At 46.0% G+C, this 19,793-nt stretch overlaps 1 protein-coding gene and 1 long non-coding RNA gene across 2 annotated transcripts in view; one reads left to right on the plus strand and one right to left on the minus strand.

Annotated features, from left to right (window-relative positions):
* clptm1l (CLPTM1 like) overlaps positions 1–1,367 on the minus strand; it is a 31,122-nt gene extending 29,755 nt beyond the window's left edge. The window contains exon 1 of the mRNA XM_072283383.1: positions 1,348–1,367. The gene's annotated coding sequence lies outside the window, so the exon portion shown is untranslated. The remainder of the gene's footprint in view (positions 1–1,347) is intronic.
* On the plus strand, positions 143–18,548 carry LOC140212504 (uncharacterized). The gene is made up of 3 exons (XR_011889733.1): positions 143–252; positions 1,020–1,143; positions 18,255–18,548. It is a non-coding gene; the product is annotated as an uncharacterized lncRNA (long non-coding RNA).
* Positions 18,549–19,793: the final 1,245 nt, after the last annotated feature.

A 19,793-nucleotide genomic window follows, 5' to 3' on the forward strand; every position in this document is an offset into this window, starting at 1 on the left:
TCCTTCCATATTGCTATCTTCCATCCAGTTCCTTCGATCTCTCCCGGTCGCCCCGCCCTCAGATCATCAACAATCATAGCCACAGAGCACCGAGACAGGCTCACTGGCCCAGCAACGCAAAACGCTGGAAGAACTCCGCAGGTCAGGCAGCATCTACGGAAAAGAGTAAACAGTTGACGTCTCGGGCCGAGACCCGTCTTCAGGCGACACGGCAGCGCAGTGGTTAGCGCAACGCTTGACCGTACCAGTGAAGTAGGTTAAGTTCCCGCCGCTGCCTGTAATGAGTTTGTACATTCTCCCCGTGAACGCGCGGATTTCCTCTGGTTTCCTCGTACCGTCCAAAGGCGTGCCAGTTGGTAGGTGAATGAGTCATTGTAAATTGCCCTGTGATTAGGCCAGGATTAGATTGGGGCATTGCTGGATGCTGTAGCTCGAAGAACCAGAAAGCCCACTCCGTGCAATGTGACAGTAAGCAGATACATTTCCACTATCCGCAGATTTCCCCGTCATTGGCCCACCATGTCTTGCCGCCTTTCTATCCACCTACACCAACTCCATGCAGCCACGTCGTTTTCTCCTTCACCCTGACAACGCCTCTTCACAATGTCCGGTCCACTGAAGATCACCCCACTCCCCTCGCTTCACCTCCAGCCGGATTCTGTCGCGCATTTCTTGGTTGGTTCCTGGTTCACCCTACCCGGCCCATCACCCTTTTAATTCGGTTTGCGCTGCACACCTGTACGTGCTCTATCTCCCATCCTGTCAGGCTAGGTGAAAGCTCCGTTTCATCCTGCTCGTTTTGCGCTTCTCCCTTGTCAGACTCTTCCTGCTTCCTCTTATCCGGTGAGCTGGCGTGTCACTCTGCGCTCTTTACTGTACATTCCTCGCATCACCAGTCGCCCCTTTCTCACTGCTGCTTCCTGCGACCGATTACTGTTTTAAGTTTATTGGGTCGTTGCTCTTTAACTAAAGCGTTTCTGCTCCTGGTCCATCCTACGGGGATGTCTTCTTCCTTTCAGATTCGCTTGAGCTGTGCTGTTCATTTCAGGTCCACGTTTTACCTTCAGATCCACATGCAGTCCGCCTGATCCACTGCTGCTACCTGTGTGCGCTACACACGGCTCGCCCGCCCGTCTCGACCTGGTAAGTCATCTTGGACATCCGCACATTGCCCGGTTTATTTCCAGTCACTCTGCGCTCCATGCTTGTTCTCTGCAGCCGATGACGCTTGCCGTATCGCTCCGGCCATCCCTGCTGCTAGTTCATTCCACACGACCCGCTAGGACATCACTCAGGTCAGTTTTCAGCTCCTGTGAGGTCGGCTTGTGTTCCTCCCTGCCTTCTCACCTTTCACTTCTGCAGCAGCTCTACCTCCCTGTCAGTTTTGCCCGAGCTCCAGACTGCTGGGTCTGCATCCATCCCGCCACCTCTGCACTTCTCCCGGTCGCCCGCTATCCCGTGCCGTACACGGATCGCCTCCTGTTACCCTGCGGCTCATTGCTTTTGCACGTTTGTTAATTATTGTCTCGCTTTCAGATCTGTATGTTCTCCTCTCCAGTTCCATGTCTTTCCACTAGGCGGCACCATTGTATTTTCTATTCCCAGCGCAAATCTTGGTTCACTGGGCAAACCCAATAGAACATTAAAATACACAAAGATCAGCCGCTGTAATTTAGTACTGTTTTTCGGCTCATTCGTATCACAGTGATGAGTTCTTGCAAATAGTCATAGAGTCATGTTTAATGTTCAATGGCTTTGTTGGTTACACACCTTTGGATCTGAATCACAGTAAAGGAGGAATTCCATTGTTATCAGTCTAGGACTAAGGTGCAGTATCTAAAAGCGACGCAGTTCAGGTTCACGGGCCTAAATTTGCAGTGCCAATAATAAAGGAATGCAATGCTCTGACAGAAATGACAAATTTGTCATTTTAAATTACATAACCTAGAACATAGACTAGTACAGCACAGTACAGGCCCTTCGGCCCACAATGTTGTGCCGACCCTTAAACCCTGCCTCCCAGATACCCCCCCCACCTTAAATTCCTCCATATACCTGTCTAGTAATCTCTTAAATTTCACTAGTGTATCTGCCTCCACCACTGACTCAGGCAGTGCATTCCACATACCAACCACTCTGAATAAAAAACCTTCCTCTAATATCCCCCTTGAACTTCCTACCCCTTACCTTAAAGCCATGTCCTCTTGTACTGAACAGTGGTGCCCTCGGGAAGAGGTGCTGGCTGTCCACTCTATCTATTCCTCTTAGTGTCTTGTATACCTCTATTGAAAGGCCTATATAGAGTGGGCATAGAGGAATGTTTCCTATAGTGGGCGACGGTAGAACCAGAGGGCACGGTCTCAGAATACAAGGACACCCCTTTAGAATGGAAATGAGGAGGAATTTCTTTAGTCATAGGGTGGTGAATCACAGATAGCTGTGGAGGCCAAATAATTGGGAATATTTAACATGGAGGTTGAGGGGTTCTTGATTAGTAAGTGTGCCAAATGTTACCTGAAGTAAGAACGGAGTTGAGATGGATGATAAATCGGCCATAATCAAATGGCAGAGCAGACTCAATGGGATGAATGGCCCAATTCTACTCCTGTGCCTAATGGTCATGGTATTCAGAACAAGATTTCCTGTTTCTGCCAATATTCATTCCTGGACAATGTATTTCTGGGGACATTTTAATCTAGTTCTTCCATAGTTTTCAGAAAGGGAGAAAGGCAGGATAGAGCACAAGTGGACTTGATAAGAGGACAGCAGAGTGGAACTCAAACACAAAGATCCTCACCATCCAGGCCAAGCACTTTTCTCGCTGCTGGCATCAGGTAGAAGGTACAAATGCCTCAGCACTGGCACGACCAGATTCAAGCACAGTTACTACCCCTCAACCAACAGTCTCTTGTACAAAATGGGACTACCACCCTCGTTCTACCTCTGTTGTTCCCACAACTGATGATCCCACTTTAAGGACTCTCTGTCTTGTTATTTCATGCTCTTGTTCTTTATTGCTAATTATTTATATTTGCATTTGCACAGCTTGTTGTTCATTGATCCTGTTTACAGTTACTGTTCTATAGATTTGCTGAATATACTGGCAAAAAGAGAATCTCAGAGTTGTATGTGGGGACATACATGTACTCTGATATTAAATTTCACTTTGAACTTTAAACAAGAGATTATGCAGATAATGCACAATCTCTTGTTATATCAGAGATGTCCTCTTTGTTCAAAGAACAGGGTTTCCCTTCCTCCACTATTGATGCTCCCCTCACCCACATATCCTTGAACATCCATGCTCACCCCATCTTCTTGCCACCTTAACAGCGATAGAGTTCCTCTTGTCGTAACCTACCACCCCATGAGCCTCCCCAATCAACACATCATTCTCTGCAACTACCACCTATCACCAAACACATCCTTACCTCCTCCTGACTCTCTGCATTCTACAGGGATCACTCCCTCCATTATTCCCTTGACCATTCACCCTTCCCACTAATCCCCCTCCCGGCACTTATCCCTGCAACCGGAAAGTGCTACACCTCCTCCCTCACCTCTATTCAGAGCCCCAGACAGCTCTTCGAGTGAGGCAACGCTTCACCTGCGGACCTACTGGGGTCGTCTATCGTATCCGGTGCTCCCAATGTGGCCTCTCCTACATTGGTGAGACCATTGTAAAATGGGGGAAATGCTTCGTCAAGCACCTTTCTTCATTCGCCAAAAGCAGAGCTTCCCAGTGGCTAAATATTTTTAATTCCAATTCCCATTCCCATTCTGACATGTGCTTATCAATGGCTTCCTCTTGTGCCACAATGAGGCCATCATCACGAGCAACACTTTATATTCCACCTGGGTAGCCTCCAACTTAATGGAATGAATATCAATTCCTTCTTCAGTTAAAAAAGTCCTTTCCCTCCCCTCTTCTTCTATTCCCACTCTGGTCTCTTACCTCTTCTCACCTGCCTATCACCTCCCTCCGGTGCCCCTCGTCCTTCCTTTTCTCTCACCGTTCACTCTCCTGTCCTTTCGGATTCCTTCCTCTCCAGCCCTTTTCCTTTCCCACCCACCTGGCTTCACCTATCACCTTCCAGCAATCCTCATTCCCTCCCCCCCCACCTTTTTATTTTGGTCTCTTGCCCCTTCCTTTCCAGTCCTGAAGAAGGGTCTCAGCCTAAGATGTCGACTGTTTATTCATTTCTATGGATGCTGCCTGACCTGACGAGTTCCTCCAGCATTTTGCGTGTGTTGCTTTGAATTTCAGCGTCTGCAGAACCTAAACACGAGAAATTCTGCATTTTGTGCATGTTATTGAGGGTGTAACTCAAGCTGACCTAAAAGAGAGAGAGTTTCGCGGACCATGTGGAACCAGGACTGGACAGAGCGAAAGGACCGATACAACAGAGACAGCAGAGACCCATACAATTTGGCACCAGCAGCCTCGCAGGAGCTGCCAGTCAGTATTAACTCCGCGAGGGACCTTAGGGACTCCAGCTTCGGATTTTTCCTTTTCCAGAAGTCTCCCCCAAGAGTGGATATAAAGACAAGGTAGCAGAGGTTGAGATTAGAGTTTTCCTTCTCCCAGATGAGCTGGCAATCATGGCTGACTAGCACCATTTCCCCGAAGCGACTAATTTTAAGGTGCCAGTAACTCACCTTTGCCCCTTCTCCTGTCAGTAGAAATAGATCAGCCAGGCTTAGTAGCTAATCCACACCTAAGGGCAGGAGTTGGTCTTGGTTGCCAAAGGATATCCGAGGCACACGCGGTTGGGAGCATTTACTAGGTAATGGGAGTTTATCTCCACTTTCACCTGGGCCATAACAACCTTAGGAACCATAGTGTACATACATTGATAATAAATGTACTTTGAACTTTGAAGCGGCTGACAAGGCAGAGCGAGGGGCACATGGTCAGTTAGTGACCACGGGAAGCACCGATGCATCAAGATGAAACCAAGCTGATTGGATACGGGCCTGGGCCGGCAGTATAGAGGTCAGGCGAGTCTGTAAGACCCGGCAGTATAGAGATCAGGCCAGTCTGTAAGACCCGGCAGTATAGAGATCAGGCGAGTCTGTAAGACCCGGCCGGCAGTACAGAGATCAGGCGAGTCTGTAAGACCCGGCAGTATAGAGATCAGGCGAGTCTGTAAGACCCGGCAGTATAGAGATCAGACGAGTCTGTAAGACCCGGCCGGCAGTACAGAGATCAGGCGAGTCTGTAAGACCCGGCAGTATAGAGATCAGGCGAGTCTGTAAGACCCGGCCAGCAGTACAGAGATCAGGCGAGTCTGTAAGACCCGGCAGTATAGAGATCAGGCGAGTCTGTAAGACCCGGCCGGCAGTACAGAGATCAGGCGAGTCTGTAAGACCCGGCAGTATAGAGATCAGGCGAGTCTGTAAGACCCAGCCGACAGTACAGAGATAAGGCGAGTCAGTAAGGGAGCTTGAGCAGACTTTAAAGGGTGAAGGCCCAGCAGACGTGGAGGGTGATCCAGGGGCAGCGATGGGCAGAGTGAAAGGGCAAATAACCCAAAAGTGTACATGTGCAATCGGTCGCCGGGCACCGCATGAAGAGGTGGGCGATTGGAAATGAACTGGGCAATGGCAGAGTGTGAAGGGTTACGAACCAGCGGTACATGTCGGGAGAAACGTAAAGAGGCGAGAAGGCAGAGCGAACCCTGTGTCGGGCACAGAGGCAGCGAGCTAGCGAAAGAAGTACAGCGGCAGCCGGATGAAAAGTAACGGATCGGGCTGACCTGATGTGAACCCGGCAGCGTAGAGCTCAGGCAGACCTGAACGGAAGACAGCACGGCGGTGTGCAAGCCGACCAAAGAGGGTAGTTAGTCTAGCGGACAGAGAAGGGTGAACCTGGCTCAGGGAGAGACAGGGCAAAAGGGGCAATTAACCAATAAAAGTGCGAGAGTAATCGGCCGAAGAGTGCAGCAGGGAGAGCAGGCGTTTGGAAACACGGGGTTAATGGGCAGCCAGGAAAAGTGCAGAAGGCGCTGGATAAAATGGTGTGGGTCTAGCCGGTAGTCCCCTCCATTGGCGGAGGGAACGGCCCACCCCCCGCTCTGCCTCATCGGGTGTTGGCGCAGCGCTGGTGTGTGGAGCCGTTCAGCCGGAGCTGCTCGTCGGTCACGGGCCCTCCCGGAATTTTATCTGAGTGCCGGTTCCGCACAATCTGAGCCACCTCGCGTCGCCCCATTCAGAGATGCAGGTAGGTTGTGCGTGTACGGTGCTTCCGCTCCACGCCCTCCACTTCCTAGCCCTCACTTGTGAGTGAGAGGGGTCGCAAGTGGGAAGTCCCTTTATGAGGGAGCCCATCCAATGTACGTCGGGGGAGCTGGAGTGAAGGCTGCCACATGAAGCTGTGCATTGTAACAAATGCATTAGTTTGAACGGGGATCGCCCAGCCGTGCGGACTGGACGGGACCGTATTCCATATGTACATGGAATGTGCGAGGCTGCAAGAGGAAATGCGAGTGTACCCGTCAGGAAGTCGGGAGGGTGGATACCTGTCACCTGGGACTAACCTTAGACCTTATTATGTCCTGGAAAACCATGTAGGGCGAACCTGAAACATGGATAGACAGAGAGTTGCCGGCAACTCACCTACATAAGAGTAGTCGGCTGCTGGATGCAACATGGAGAACAAAGTTATCAGGGCAGTCATCCTTCAAGGGGAAGTCGGAATGGGGAGAGGATGAATCCCGGTTCTTTATTTTGTGGGCAGACATCACACGCTAAGGCATATTCCTGGACATCTTTAGTCATGCCCGGCCACCAGTAACGTCTCTTGACGAACTCTCAAGTGTGAGCTCATCACCCCGCCCCGGATGTCCAGCCAGATTCGAAGCGAGTCCCCAGGTGAGATATTCCGAACGAACAGGTTCGGGAATAAAGATACATCCGAGAGGACCATTACCCGGGTCTGTCCCATGTTGCTCTGGGGCTCGGCGCACTATCAAGTCTACTTCCAGCGGATAGGCGCCATCGCTTCAGAACTGGTAATTATAGTTGAAGAGTTGTCTGTAATGGGACGGGTTGATCCGTCCCAAAAGACCCAAAGAATCCAGCGTCAACAACACAAACAACAGGAATTCAGCAGATGCTGGAAATTCAAGCAACACACATCAAAGTTGCTGGTGAACGCAGCAGGCCAGGCAGCATCTGTAGGAAGAGGTACAGTCGACGTTTCAGGCCGAGACCCTTCGTCAGGACTAACTGAAGGAAGAGTTAGTAAGAGATTTGAAAATTGGAGGGGGAGAGGGAGATCCAAAATGATAGGAGAAGACAGGAGGGGGAAGGATGGAGGCAACAACACATTCTCTTCCCCTGTAGGTGCTTTGAATTGTCGAGAGAGGGCGCTGCGCAGCAAGAAATAAGGAATTTGAATCTATTAAAATAGGAACTAACCTGCCTGCCTTCGATTCAGCCTTTTTTGTGGTCGGTCCATACCACAAACAGATGTTTGGACCCCCTCAGCCAGTGCCCCCGCCCCTCCAGTGCCAGTCAATTCCTGATTCCCAATGTCATAGTTTGCCAGGGATGCAGATTGAGGTCCGAGGCAGGTCATTGGGACAAAATGGCCCCACGTCCAACGCGGCGACCTCCGCCACTAAAGATAAGTACGGATTTCGTGGGACTAGGGGAGGTGCAGATGTGAACCTTTGTTCTAACTCCTGAAAAGCCGCCTCGGCCGCTGGGTCCATTTCTTGGTCAGTTGGTGAGCTGCATCACCACTGAATTGAAATTGCGGACGAACAGCCTGAAAAAGTTGGCAAAACCTAATAAAAGACTAACAACACACATCAAAGTTGCTGGTGAACGCAGCAACTTCGTCAGGGTCTCGGCCCGAAATGTCGACTGTACCTCTTCCTATAGATGCTGCCTGGCCTGCTGCGTTCACCAGCAACTTTGATGTGTGTTGCTTGAATTTCCAGCATCTGCAGAATCCCTCGTGTTTGCACTAAAAAAAAGACTACAGGATTTGTTTCACACAGGTTGGTTGCGGCCGAATCCGGATTGCCTGGGTCTAATCGGGGTCTATTTGAAGGCTGCCTTTAGATGTAACAAACCCATGGAAGTAAACTGTGGGCACATGGAATCTGCTCTTCTTGAGCTGAAGGAAAAGTTGATTATCGAGACGCTGTTGTCGAACCTGCTGGACAGCCTGGATGTGTTCCTGAGTGGACCAGGAGAAAATGAGTAGACAAAGCATTTTACAGAGCGTGTCATTTATGAAGGCTTGAAATGCCGCTGGAAAGGCATGACCCGGTAGTCATCGTGGCCCCTAGGTGTGTTGAATGCCGTTTTCCATTCGTCTCCTTCACAAATGCGGTTATAGGCGTTAATGAGGTTCACTTTTAGTAAATAATGTAGCTCCTTGGCCGTGTTCACGAGAGGGAGAGGTCAGCGGTTTTTAGCAGTGATCGCATTTAGCCCCTCACTTTGAACAGGCGGTTTGGTATGTTTTTGCACAGACTTTCGCAAGGTCAAATCTATAACCAAACCTGACTCCTATCCTCTTCCTCGGGTGCAAGGGTCAGCGATGTCTCGGAGAGGCTGCAGGGCATTCTGAAAGGGAAGGGTGAGCAGCCAGCTGTCATGGTGCATGTAGTTACTAACGATATAGGAAGAAAGCGGGATGAGGTCCGACAAGCTGAATTTAGGGAGCTAGGAGATAAATTAAAGAGTAGGACCTCAAAGGTAATCATCTCAGGATTATTACCAGTGCCGCGCGCTAGCCAGAGCTGGAATAGCAGGATGGCTAGAATGAATACGTGGCATGAGCAGTGGTGCAGGAGGGAGGGTTGGAACCGCTTCTGGGGGAGGTGAGACCAGTACTGTCCCGATGGTCTACATCTGGGCAGGGCCGGGATCAATGTCCTAGGGAGATTGTTTGCTAGTGCTGTTGGGGAGGTTTTAAACTAATATGGCAGGGAGATGGGAACCGACGCAGAAAAGAAGAGAGAAGTGGTGCAGAGACCAAAGCTAGAGTTAGTGAAGAAAAAAGTAAGAATAGAGTACATAAAAGTAAAAAGCAAAAATCGCATAGGTCACTAGATTCTAAAAGGACAATGAGTATAAGGGCACTTTATCTAAACGCTCGTAGTATTAGAAACAAAGTTAGAAAACTTGCAGCACAGATCAGTACCAAGGCATACGATTTAGTGGCCATTACAGAAACCTGGCTGCAAGGTGGAGATGACTGGGAATTAAATATCCAAGGGTATCAGGTAATACGGAAAGATAGGCTGGAAGGCAGAGGAGGTGGGGATTAGGGATGAGATCAGGGCGATTATGGGAGACTATATAAGATCTGCAGAGCAGAACGTTGAGTCCATCTGGGTAGAGATTAAGAATAGTAAAGGGAAAGAAAATCGCTGGTGGGAGTTGTCTATAGGCCGCCTAATAAAAATATTGTAGTGGCAGAGGCGATTACCCAAGAATTAACTGAGGCTTGTAAGAATGGAACAGCAGTTGTCATGGGGGATTTTAACTTCCACATAGATTGGGTGAATCAGGTTGGTCAAGGAAGTCTTGAGGAGGACTTCATCCATGATGGCTTTCTTGAGCAGCATGTTAGTGAACCTACAAGGAAAAATAGTATCTTAGATCTAGTCCTGTGCAATGAGGTGGGTAAGATTAACGATCTTGGAATCCTCTTGGAACGAGCGATTATAGTATGATTGAATTTCGCATTCAAATGGAGGATGAAATAGATCTAAAACTGGTGTTTTATGCTTGAACAAGGGAGACTACAATGGGATGAGGGAGGAGTTGACTAATGTGGATTGGGAGCACAGGCTATTTGGTAGGACAGTTGAGGAACAGTGGAATGCTTTCAAAGAGATTTTTCACAGTGCTCAACAAACGTATATTCCAGTCAAAAGTAAGGACAGTAAGTGTGGGGAGAGTCAGCCTTGGATAACTAAAGAAATAAAAGACAGTATCAAATTAAAAGCTCATGTGTACAAAGTCGCAAAGAGTAGTGGGAGACTGGAGGATTGGGAAAACTAAAAAGAAACAGAGGACAATTAAACAAGAAATAAGGAAAGGGAAGATAGAGTATGAAAGTAAATTAGCTCAAAATATGAAAACAGATAGCAAAAGTTTTTATGAATATATAGAGCAGAAAAGGGTGGCTAAAGTCAACATAGGTCCCTTGGAAGACGAGAAGGGGAAATTGATATTGGGTGATAAGGAAATGGCTGAGGCATTGAACGACTATTTTATGTCGGTCTTCACGGTGAAGGATACGTCTAATATGCCAAAGAAGGATGTTAAGAACAAAATGGGAGGTGAGGACCTCGATAAAATCACTGTCACTAAAGAGATAGTGATGAGCAAACTAGAGGGCCTGAAGGTAGAGAAGTCCCCTGGTCCAGATGGGATGCATCCCAGGGTGCTGAAGGAACTGGTGGAGGTTATAGTGGATGTGTTGGTAAGCATTTATAAAAATTCTCTGGACTCTGGGCAGGTCCCAGTGGATTGGAAGACAGCAAATGTCACGCCACTTTTTAAAAAAGGATGTGGGCAAAAGATGGGCAACTATAGACCAATTAGCTTAACATCTGTAGTCAGGAAAATGCTTGAAGCTGTCATTGAGAAAGAAATAGCGAAACATTTAGAAAGGAGGGGTTCCATTAGACAGACACAGCATAGATTCAGAAAGGGCAGGTCCTGTTTGACAGACTTACTGGAGCTCTTTGAGGACATAATGAGTGCAGTGGATAGAGGGGAACAGGTGAATGTTGTATACTTGGATTTCCAGAAGGTGTTCGATAAGGTGCCGCACAAGAGACTTATAAATAAGATAGGGATGCATGGAGTTGGAGGAAGTGTATTGGCATGGATAGTGGATTGGTTAACTAATAGAAGGCAGAGAGTTGGTATAAATGGGTGTTTCTCCGGTTGGCAGTCAGTGGTGAGTGGGGTGCCGCAGGGGTCAGTGCTGGGCCCACAGCTGTTTACCATTTACATTGATGATTTGGAAGAGGGGACTGAGTGTAGCGTCGCAAACTTTGCTGATGACACTAAACTGAGTGGAAAAGCAAATTGTACAGAGGATGTGGAGAGTCTGCAGAGGGATATAGATAGGTTAAGCAAGTGGGCCAAGGTCTGGCAGATGGAATACAACGTTGGTAAATGTGAGATCATCCACTTTGGAAGGAATAATAGAAGAGTGGATTATTATTTAAATGTTGAAAGATTGCAGCATGCTGTTGTGCAGGGGGACTTGGGGTGCTTGTTCATGAATCGCAAAAGGTTGGCTTGCAGGTACAACAGGTTATTAAGAAGGCAAACGGAATGTTGGCCTTCATTGCTAGAGGGATTGAATTCAAGAGCAGGGAGGTCATGCTGCAACTATACAGGGTACTGGTGAGGCCTCACGTGGAGTACTGTGTGCAGTTCTGGTCTCCATACTTGAGGAAGGGTATACTGACTTTGGAGGCAGTGCAGAGGAGGTTCACCAGGTTGATTCCAGGGATGAAGGGGTATCGCCTGGGACTATACTCTCTGGAATTCAGGAGAATGAGAGGGGATCTTATAGAAACATTCAAAATTTTGATAGATAAAATAGAAGTAGGAAAGTTGATTCCATTGGTAGATGAGACTAGAACTGGGGGACATTGCCTGAAGATTCAGGGGAGAAGATTTAGGACAGAGATGAGGAGAAACTGATTTTCCCAGAGAGTGGTGAATCTGTGGAATTCTCTGCCTAGGGAAGCAGTTGAGGCTTCTTCACTAAATATAGTTAAGAAACAGTTAGATAGGTTTTTACATAGTAAGGGAATTAAGGGTTATGGGGAAAAGGCAGGTAAATGCATCTGAGTTTACGGACAGATCAGCCATGATCTTATTCAATGGCGGGGCAGGCTCGATGGGCCGGATGGCCTACTCCTGCTCCTATTTCTTATGTTCTTATGTAGACGACCGTATTGACCAGGTTGGCTCCACGTCCTTTGTCACTAAATGAGATCACTTAAAGGACTATTGGCAAGTGCCATTAACCCAGCAAGCCCGTGAGATTTCTGCTTTTGTGACTCCTAATGCTTTTTGCCAGTACCACTCCTGCTCCTATTTCTTATGTTCTTATGTAGACGACCGTATTGACCAGGTTGGCTCCACGTCCTTTGTCACTAAATGAGATCACTTAAAGGACTATTGGCAAGTGCCATTAACCCAGCAAGCCCGTGAGATTTCTGCTTTTGTGACTCCTAATGCTTTTTGCCAGTACCAGGTCATGGCTTTTGGAATGAGGAATACAGCAGCAACTTTTCAGGGTCTGGTCAATAAGGTGCTGGAGGGAGTTGCAGGTTGTGATGCTTACCTTGATGATTTGGTAAATTACAGCTCTATCTGGTCTCAACATCAAGCCCAGGTAGAACAGGAGTTCAAGTGGCTTGTGGTTGCAAATTTGACCCTGAACCTCTCCAGGTATGAATTTGGGCAAACTATACTTACTGACCTGGGTAAAGTTGTAGGCTAGGGTCAAGTCTGCCCTACTGGGGCTAAAATAGAGCCTATTGTGAACTTTGCTGTGTCAGCATCCCAGAGAGATCTGAAACGGTTCCTCCGGATGGCAGGTTACTGTTGGAAATTTTTGCAGAACTTTTCCACTGTTCCTGCACCCTTAACTTTCCTGCTTAGTCCCAAGGTTCCTTATTTTTGGACGGAATTATGTCAGTGTGCCTTTGAGAATTTGAAGGCATTGCTGAGTAGTTCTCCTGTCTGAGCAGCTCCTGAGCTCAGTAGGGCCTTTAAGCTAGCTGTTGATGCTAATGATGTTGGTGTCAGAGCTGTGTTTCTCCAAGATAATTTGCAGGGTGTGAGCATCTGTGAAATCTGAGGTCTATCAGAAGCTCTACTCACAATAGAGGAGGAGGCCTTAGTCATTATTCTTGCCCTGAATCATTCTGATTTTTTTCCCCAATTTTCCACTCATTGTGTAATACAGACCATAGCCGTCTGGACTTTCTCCACAGCATGAGGAATTCTAACCAGTGTTTAATGTGCTGGAGTTTATTCCTGCGGGGTATGACCTGAAGCTTTGCCACATCTGTGGAAGGGACAATGTGCTAGCAGATGCCCTTTTGAAGTTGTAAGTGTATCTGACATCTGCTTGCATCCTATATCCTTTATTGAACAGACTGTATGCATTATTGGGTTAGCTATAGTTTGCCCCAGAGCAACCTCTTTAAGAGTGGTGATGTTATGTCCTGTACATTTCCTGGCCCGTGTTTCCTCTTTAACCTGTGTTGCAGTTCCTGGGGTGCCTGCAATTACCCTTCCATTACCGGAACCTGCTGGGGACTGCAGAAAAACAAGGCCATTCCCACTCCTACTCTCCCTATCTCCCATTCTGCAGCCAGCACTACCACAGCACACATCACTCTTTTTTCCTTTACCTTAACTTTAATTTAATAAATACCTTTTGTTTGTAATGCCTGTTATGTCTTGACTCCTTTGTGTTACCTCGCGAGCTGAAGTTGTAACATGCACTATAGCTCAATAAGTAAATAAAATTCAATTTCTAGACCTGTTGCTACCCCAGTGCAGAGGTACTATATTATTTTTCAATTCAGTTCATTGCATTTAATACATAAATATTCCTCTAAAATGTTACTTATGTTGCATAATCCTAGAAGGATTAGTCCACGAGGACCCAACTATTACGCTTGATGTTGGATGGCCTACTGTTATTTTTTTTCCATGTTCCTTGATGGTTCAAATCTTCACCTGATTCTCCCTATTAGATAAAGCAAGCTCCTGAGCCAGCTCTGGATCATATTAGAAACGTTTTCTGCAATTGGGAGAAAATATTGAAATATGATTTTTAGTAATTAACATGAAAATAAAAGAGAACATAAAAATGACAGGAAAATTCACGCACAGATGCAAGCCTGTTTATGTTGGGCCAAGTGTGGCAGGTTACCTAATCAGGATGTGGAACATCAGCTAGAACCTTCTTTCAAGGTTTGTGGACCAGCTGTGGGTTCATTCGATGTTCCCATAAGGAACTGAACAAATGTGGAACCAATACTTCCTGGTCTACAGTCAGAATTAGAGCCTCTCCCTTTCCTTTCCTTTCAAGATTTCTCAGTTTGCTTTATAGTCATTTGTACTTATGAAATATAGAATATAGAAATCTACAGTACATTTCAGGGCCCCCTTCGGCCCAAATATTGTGCTGACCAATTAACCTACTCTAGAAACCGCCTAGAATTACCCTACCGCATAGCCCTCTATTTTTCTAAGCTCCATGTACCTATCTAAGAGTCCCTTAAAAGACCCGATCATATCCACCTCCACCACCGTTGCTGGCAGTGGATTCCGTGCACCTACCACTCTGTATGTGAAAAACTTACCCCTGACATACCCCTTGTACCTACTTCCAAGCACCTTAAAATGATGCCCCCTTGTGTTAGCCATTTCAGCCCTGGGAAAAAGCCTCTGGCAGTTCACATGATCAAAGCATGTCATCATCTTGTATACCTCTATCAGGTCAGCTCTTATCCTCTGTTACTCCAAAGAAAAAAGACCAAGTTCACTCAACCTATTCACATAAGGCAAGCTCTGCAATCCAGGCAATATCCTTGTAAATCTCCTCTGTACACTCTCTATATTATCCACATCCTTCCTGTAGTGAGGTGACCAGAACTGAACACAGTCCTCCAAGTGGGATCTGACCAAGGTCTGATATAGCTGTAACATTACCTCACGGCTCTTGAACTCAATCCCACGGTTGATGAAGGCCAACACATCATACGCCTTCTTAACAATACTGTCAACCTGCACAGCAGCTTTGAGTGTCCTATGGACACGGACCCCAACATCTCGCTGATCCTCCACACTGTCAAGAGTCTTAACATTAATATTTTATTTTGTCTTCAAATTTGATCTACCAAAATGAACCACTTCACACTTAACTGGGTTGAACTCCATTCATCCAATCGATGTCCTGCTGTAACTTCTGACAACCCACCAGACTATCCACAGCACCTCCAACTTTTGTGTCATCAGCAAACTTACTAACCCACCCTTCTGCTTCTTCATCCAGGTCATTTATAAAAATTACAAAGAGGAGGGGCCCCAGAACAGATCCCTGCAGAACACCACTGGTCACCAACCTCCATACAGAATACAAACCATCTACGACCACCCTTTGCCTTCTGTGGACAAGCCAACTCTGGATCTACAAAGCAATGTCTTCTTGGATCCCATGCCTCATTACTTTCTGAATGAGCCTTGCATGGGGAACCTTATCAAATGCCTTACTGAAATCCATAGGCACTATATCCATGGCTCCACCTTCACCAATGTGTTTTGTTACATCCTCAAAGAATTCAATTAGGTTCATAAGGCTTGACCTGCCCTTGACAAAGCCATGCTGACTATCTCTAATCAGATTATGTCTCTCCAAATGCTCGTAGATCCTGCCTCTCAGGATCTTCTCCAACAACTTGCCCACCACTGCGGTAAGACTCACTGGTCTATAATTTCCTGGGTTATCTCTACTCCCTTTCTTGAACAAGGGGACCACATTTACAAACTTTCATTCCTCTGGTACTTCACCCATCCATATTGATGATACAAAGGTCATCGCTAGAGGCTGAGCAATCTCCTCCCTTGCTTTCCACAGCCTGGGGTATATCTCATCCTGTCCTGTTGGCTTATCTAACTTAATACCTTTCAACAGCTCCAGCGTATCCTCTTTCTTAAAGTCTATACATTACAGTCTGCTGTAAGTCATCCCACAATTGCCAAGGTCCTTTTCACTGGTGAATACTAAAGCAAAGTATTCATTAAGTACCTCCGCTACCTCCTTGGCTCCATGCACTTGTTTCCACTATTGCACCTGATTGGTCCTATTCTCACACGGCTCAACCTCTTGCTCTTCACATCCTTGGAGAATGCCTTGGGGTTTTCCTTAATCCTGCTCACTAAGGCCTTCTCGAGCCTTCTAGCTCTCCTAATTTCATGACAAGACCTTGGTGAGTAGGGTAAAGGAAAACCCCAAGGCATTCTTCAATTAAGTGAAGAACAAAAGGATGACAGGAGTGAAGGTAGGACGGATTAGAGATAAACGTGGGAAGATGTGCCTGGAGGCTGTGGAAGTGAGCGAGGTCCTCAATGAATACTTCTCTTTGGTATTCACCAGTGAGAGGGAACTTGATGACTGTGAGGACAATATGAGTGAGGTTTGTGTTCTGGAGCATGTTGATATTAAGGGAGAGGAGGTGTTGGAGTTGTTAAAATACATTAGGATGGATAAGTCCCCGGGGCCTGACAGAATATTCCCCAGGCTGCTCCACGAGGCAAGAGAAGAGATTGCTGAGCCTCTGGCTAGGATCTTTATGTCTTCGTTGTCCACGGAAATGGTACCAGAGGATCGGAGGGAGGCGAATGTTGTCCCCTTGTTCAAAAAAGGTAGTAGGGATAGTCCGGGTGATTATAGACCAGTGAGCCTTACGTCTGTGGTGGGAAAGCTGTTGAAAAAGATTCTTAGAGATAGGATCTATGGGCATTTAGAGAATCATGGTCTGATCAGGGCAGTCAGCATAGCTTTGTGAAGGGCAGATCATATTTAACAAGCCTGATAGTGTTCTTTGAGGAGATGACCAGGCATATAGATGAGGGTAGTGCAGTGGATGTGATCTACATGGATTTTAGTAAGGCATTTGACAAGGTTCCACATGGTAGGCTTATTCAGAAAGTCAGAAGGCATGGGATCCAGGGAAGTTTGGCCAGGTGGATTCAGAATTGGCTTGCCTGCGGAAGGCAGAGGTGGTGGTGGAGGGAGTACATTCAGATTGGAGGATTGTGACTAGTGGTGTCCCACAAGGATCTCTTCTGGGACCTCTACTTTTCGTGATTTTTATTAACGACCTGGATGTGGGGTAGAAGGGTGGGTTGGCAAGTTTGCAGATGACACAAAGGTTGGTGATGTTGTGGATAGTGTAAAGGATTGTCAAAGATTGCAGAGAGACATTGATGGGATGCAGAAGTGGACTGAGAAGTGGCGGATGGAGTTCAACCCGGAGAAGTGTGAGGTGGTACACTTTGGAAGGACAAACTCCAAGGCAGACTACAAGGTAAATGGCAGGATACTTGGTAATGTGGAGGAGCAGAGGGATCTGGGGGTGCATGTCCAAAGATCCCTGAAAGTTGCCTCACAGGTGGATAGGGTAGTTAAGAAAGCTATGGGGTGTTAGTTTTCATAAGTCAAAAGATAGAGTTTAAGAGTCGCGAGGTAATGATGCAGCTGTATAGAACTCTAGTTAGGCCACACTTGGAGTACTGTGTCCAGTTCTTGTCGCCTCCCTATAGGAAGGATGTGGAAGCATTGGAAAGGGTACAGAGGAGATTTACCAGGATGCTGCCTGGTTTAGAGAGTATGCATTATGATCAGAGATTAAGGGAGCTAGGGCTTTACTCTTTGGAGAGAAGGAGGATGAGAGAGACATGATAGAGGTATACAAGATATTAAGAGGAACAGACAGAGTGGATAGCCAGCGCCTCTTCTCCAGGGCACCACTGCTCAATACAAGAGGACATGGTTTTAAGGTAAGGGGTGGGAAGTTCAAGGGGGATATTAGAGGAAGGTTTTTTACTCAGAGAGTGGTTGGTGTGTGGAATGCACTGCCTGAGTCAGTGGTGGAGGCAGATACACTTGTGAAATTTAAGAGACTACTAGACAGGTATATGGAGCAATTTAAGGTGGAGGCTTATATGGAAGGCAGGCAGGGCCGGATTAAGCTAGTGCAGGGCCTGTAGCATATGTTATAAAGGGGCCCTAAATTTAAAAAATGCACATAAGTATTAAAACATAAATTATTTACTTGCATAGTGAAGTAATTAAATTTTTTCATTTGCTATACAGCCAGATAATATGACAAATTTCTGACACTTCAGTAATAGTATTACTTACCTGTAGGTATCAATTTCAAATATCAAAAATAACAAAACTACTATTTAAAAGTTACATTTTCTAGATGTAGCATGAGCAAATTTGTTGGTGATACAGGTGCACATTCCTTTATCCGAAATTCTGAAATCCAAAAATGCTCCGAAAACCAAAGTTTTTTTCTCCAACAGCTGACAACAGTCAGGTGTGACATGGCAGCACGAGCAGAGGCTGCCAGATGTCAGCTGTGGCTCAGCGCTCATACTGGTTACAGGTGCATTTACTGTTCGCTGGTATTTTGTGTTCACTGTTAACTTTGTGTTTAATTTCACAGTGAAAATGTCAAAAAGAGCTGCAGATACCCCAATGGGTAACAATGAGAAAAAGAGAAGGAATCTTCTCTGTCAATAACGCAGAAAGTGGAGTTATTGCAGAAGCTTGATCGTGGTGTGTCTGTGTGGCGTCTTACTGAAGAAAGTAGTGTTGGAACTACCACTGTATATGATTTAAATAAACAGAAAGACAAGTTACTGAAGTTTTATAGTGACAGTGACGTTCTACATTTATTCCAATAAGTCATTTACCATGTGTTTGATTCGGTTTGTTTGAAGCTGTATATTTTTATGTTTTATCGAATGTTTTTGTTGGAAATAAAATTTCTTCTTGTCATCATTCCCTAAACAATACAGTATAACAATTATTTACATAGCATTTACATTGTATTAGGTATTATAAGTAATCTAGAGATGATTTAAAGTATATGGGAGGATGTGCATAGGTTTGGTGCCCCACTGGGTCCTAAAGTCCACTGAACTGAACCAGGTTAAATAAGGTATCGGGGCGGTGGGGGGTCTGAAATCCGAAAAATTCTGAATTCCAAAATGCAACTGGCCCCAAGGATTTTGGATAAGGGATTGTGGACCTGTATTGGAAATGTCTATTTCACACAGAAGTTCATGTTCAATGCTCATTAGAGTGAGATTGTTTAATCTGTTTTGACCCTTCATGCTCCTTATTTCATTTTTAATCCTTTTCAGTTTTGAAAATGAGCATTCTCCACCGCAGTTATTAACCGTGAGTGACAAATAGATGTGCTAGGTATTTTCTACATTTGGAAAACATGACTCCAAAGAATTGTCAGTTATCAAACAGTACAACTGTAACTCTACAAGGTCTTTTTTGCCACCAATATGAGAAGCAAGATCAGTTTTCAACAGTTCAGTAAACTGCACAAATTCTTCATCAAGACTTTCTTCTAGATCTTCCGGATATGATTTAATAAGATCTGATGACCTCTTTACGATCTCTTCTGGTGTAAATGACTGTAACTGATGAAGGAATCCAAAAACACCATTCACCTTTAGATAAGCTTTCTGCCTTTTTGACAGGGCAGAAAGCAAGCTGTCAATAATGGCAAGAAATGTTCGGTTTTTAAACTTCTGAGAAGGGGTTTGAGATTCAACAAGTGGATCAAGAGTGCTGGAACCACTGAAATCATCATACGCGCGATTTTGCTTGTGTTTTCTTCGAGTTTGCTGTTGATAATCTTCACACTTAGCCAGATCCTTGGCTTTTTGCTCACTGTCTGAAAAAGTAGACCGCATAGCTTGAATATATCCATGCAAGGATTCATAGAGTGCACAAGCTGTGTTCAAGTCTTGGCCAGAAGATTGCAAAGAAGCACTGGTCATACTTCATCATGGTTGAAAGTAGTCCACGAGCCTGTTGTCGACACTCTGCCTTCTTATCATTGTTATTTGAAATGTCATCCAAGACTTGTTTTATTGCAGAAAAGCTGTGTAAAAGTGCTTTTGTTGCATCTGTACGAGCTGACCTCCTGGTATCAGACATTCTTTTCACAATGGGCAAATGA

Source organism: Mobula birostris, chromosome 19 (genome assembly GCF_030028105.1).
Source record: "Mobula birostris isolate sMobBir1 chromosome 19, sMobBir1.hap1, whole genome shotgun sequence".
NCBI lineage: Eukaryota > Metazoa > Chordata > Chondrichthyes > Myliobatiformes > Myliobatidae > Mobula > Mobula birostris.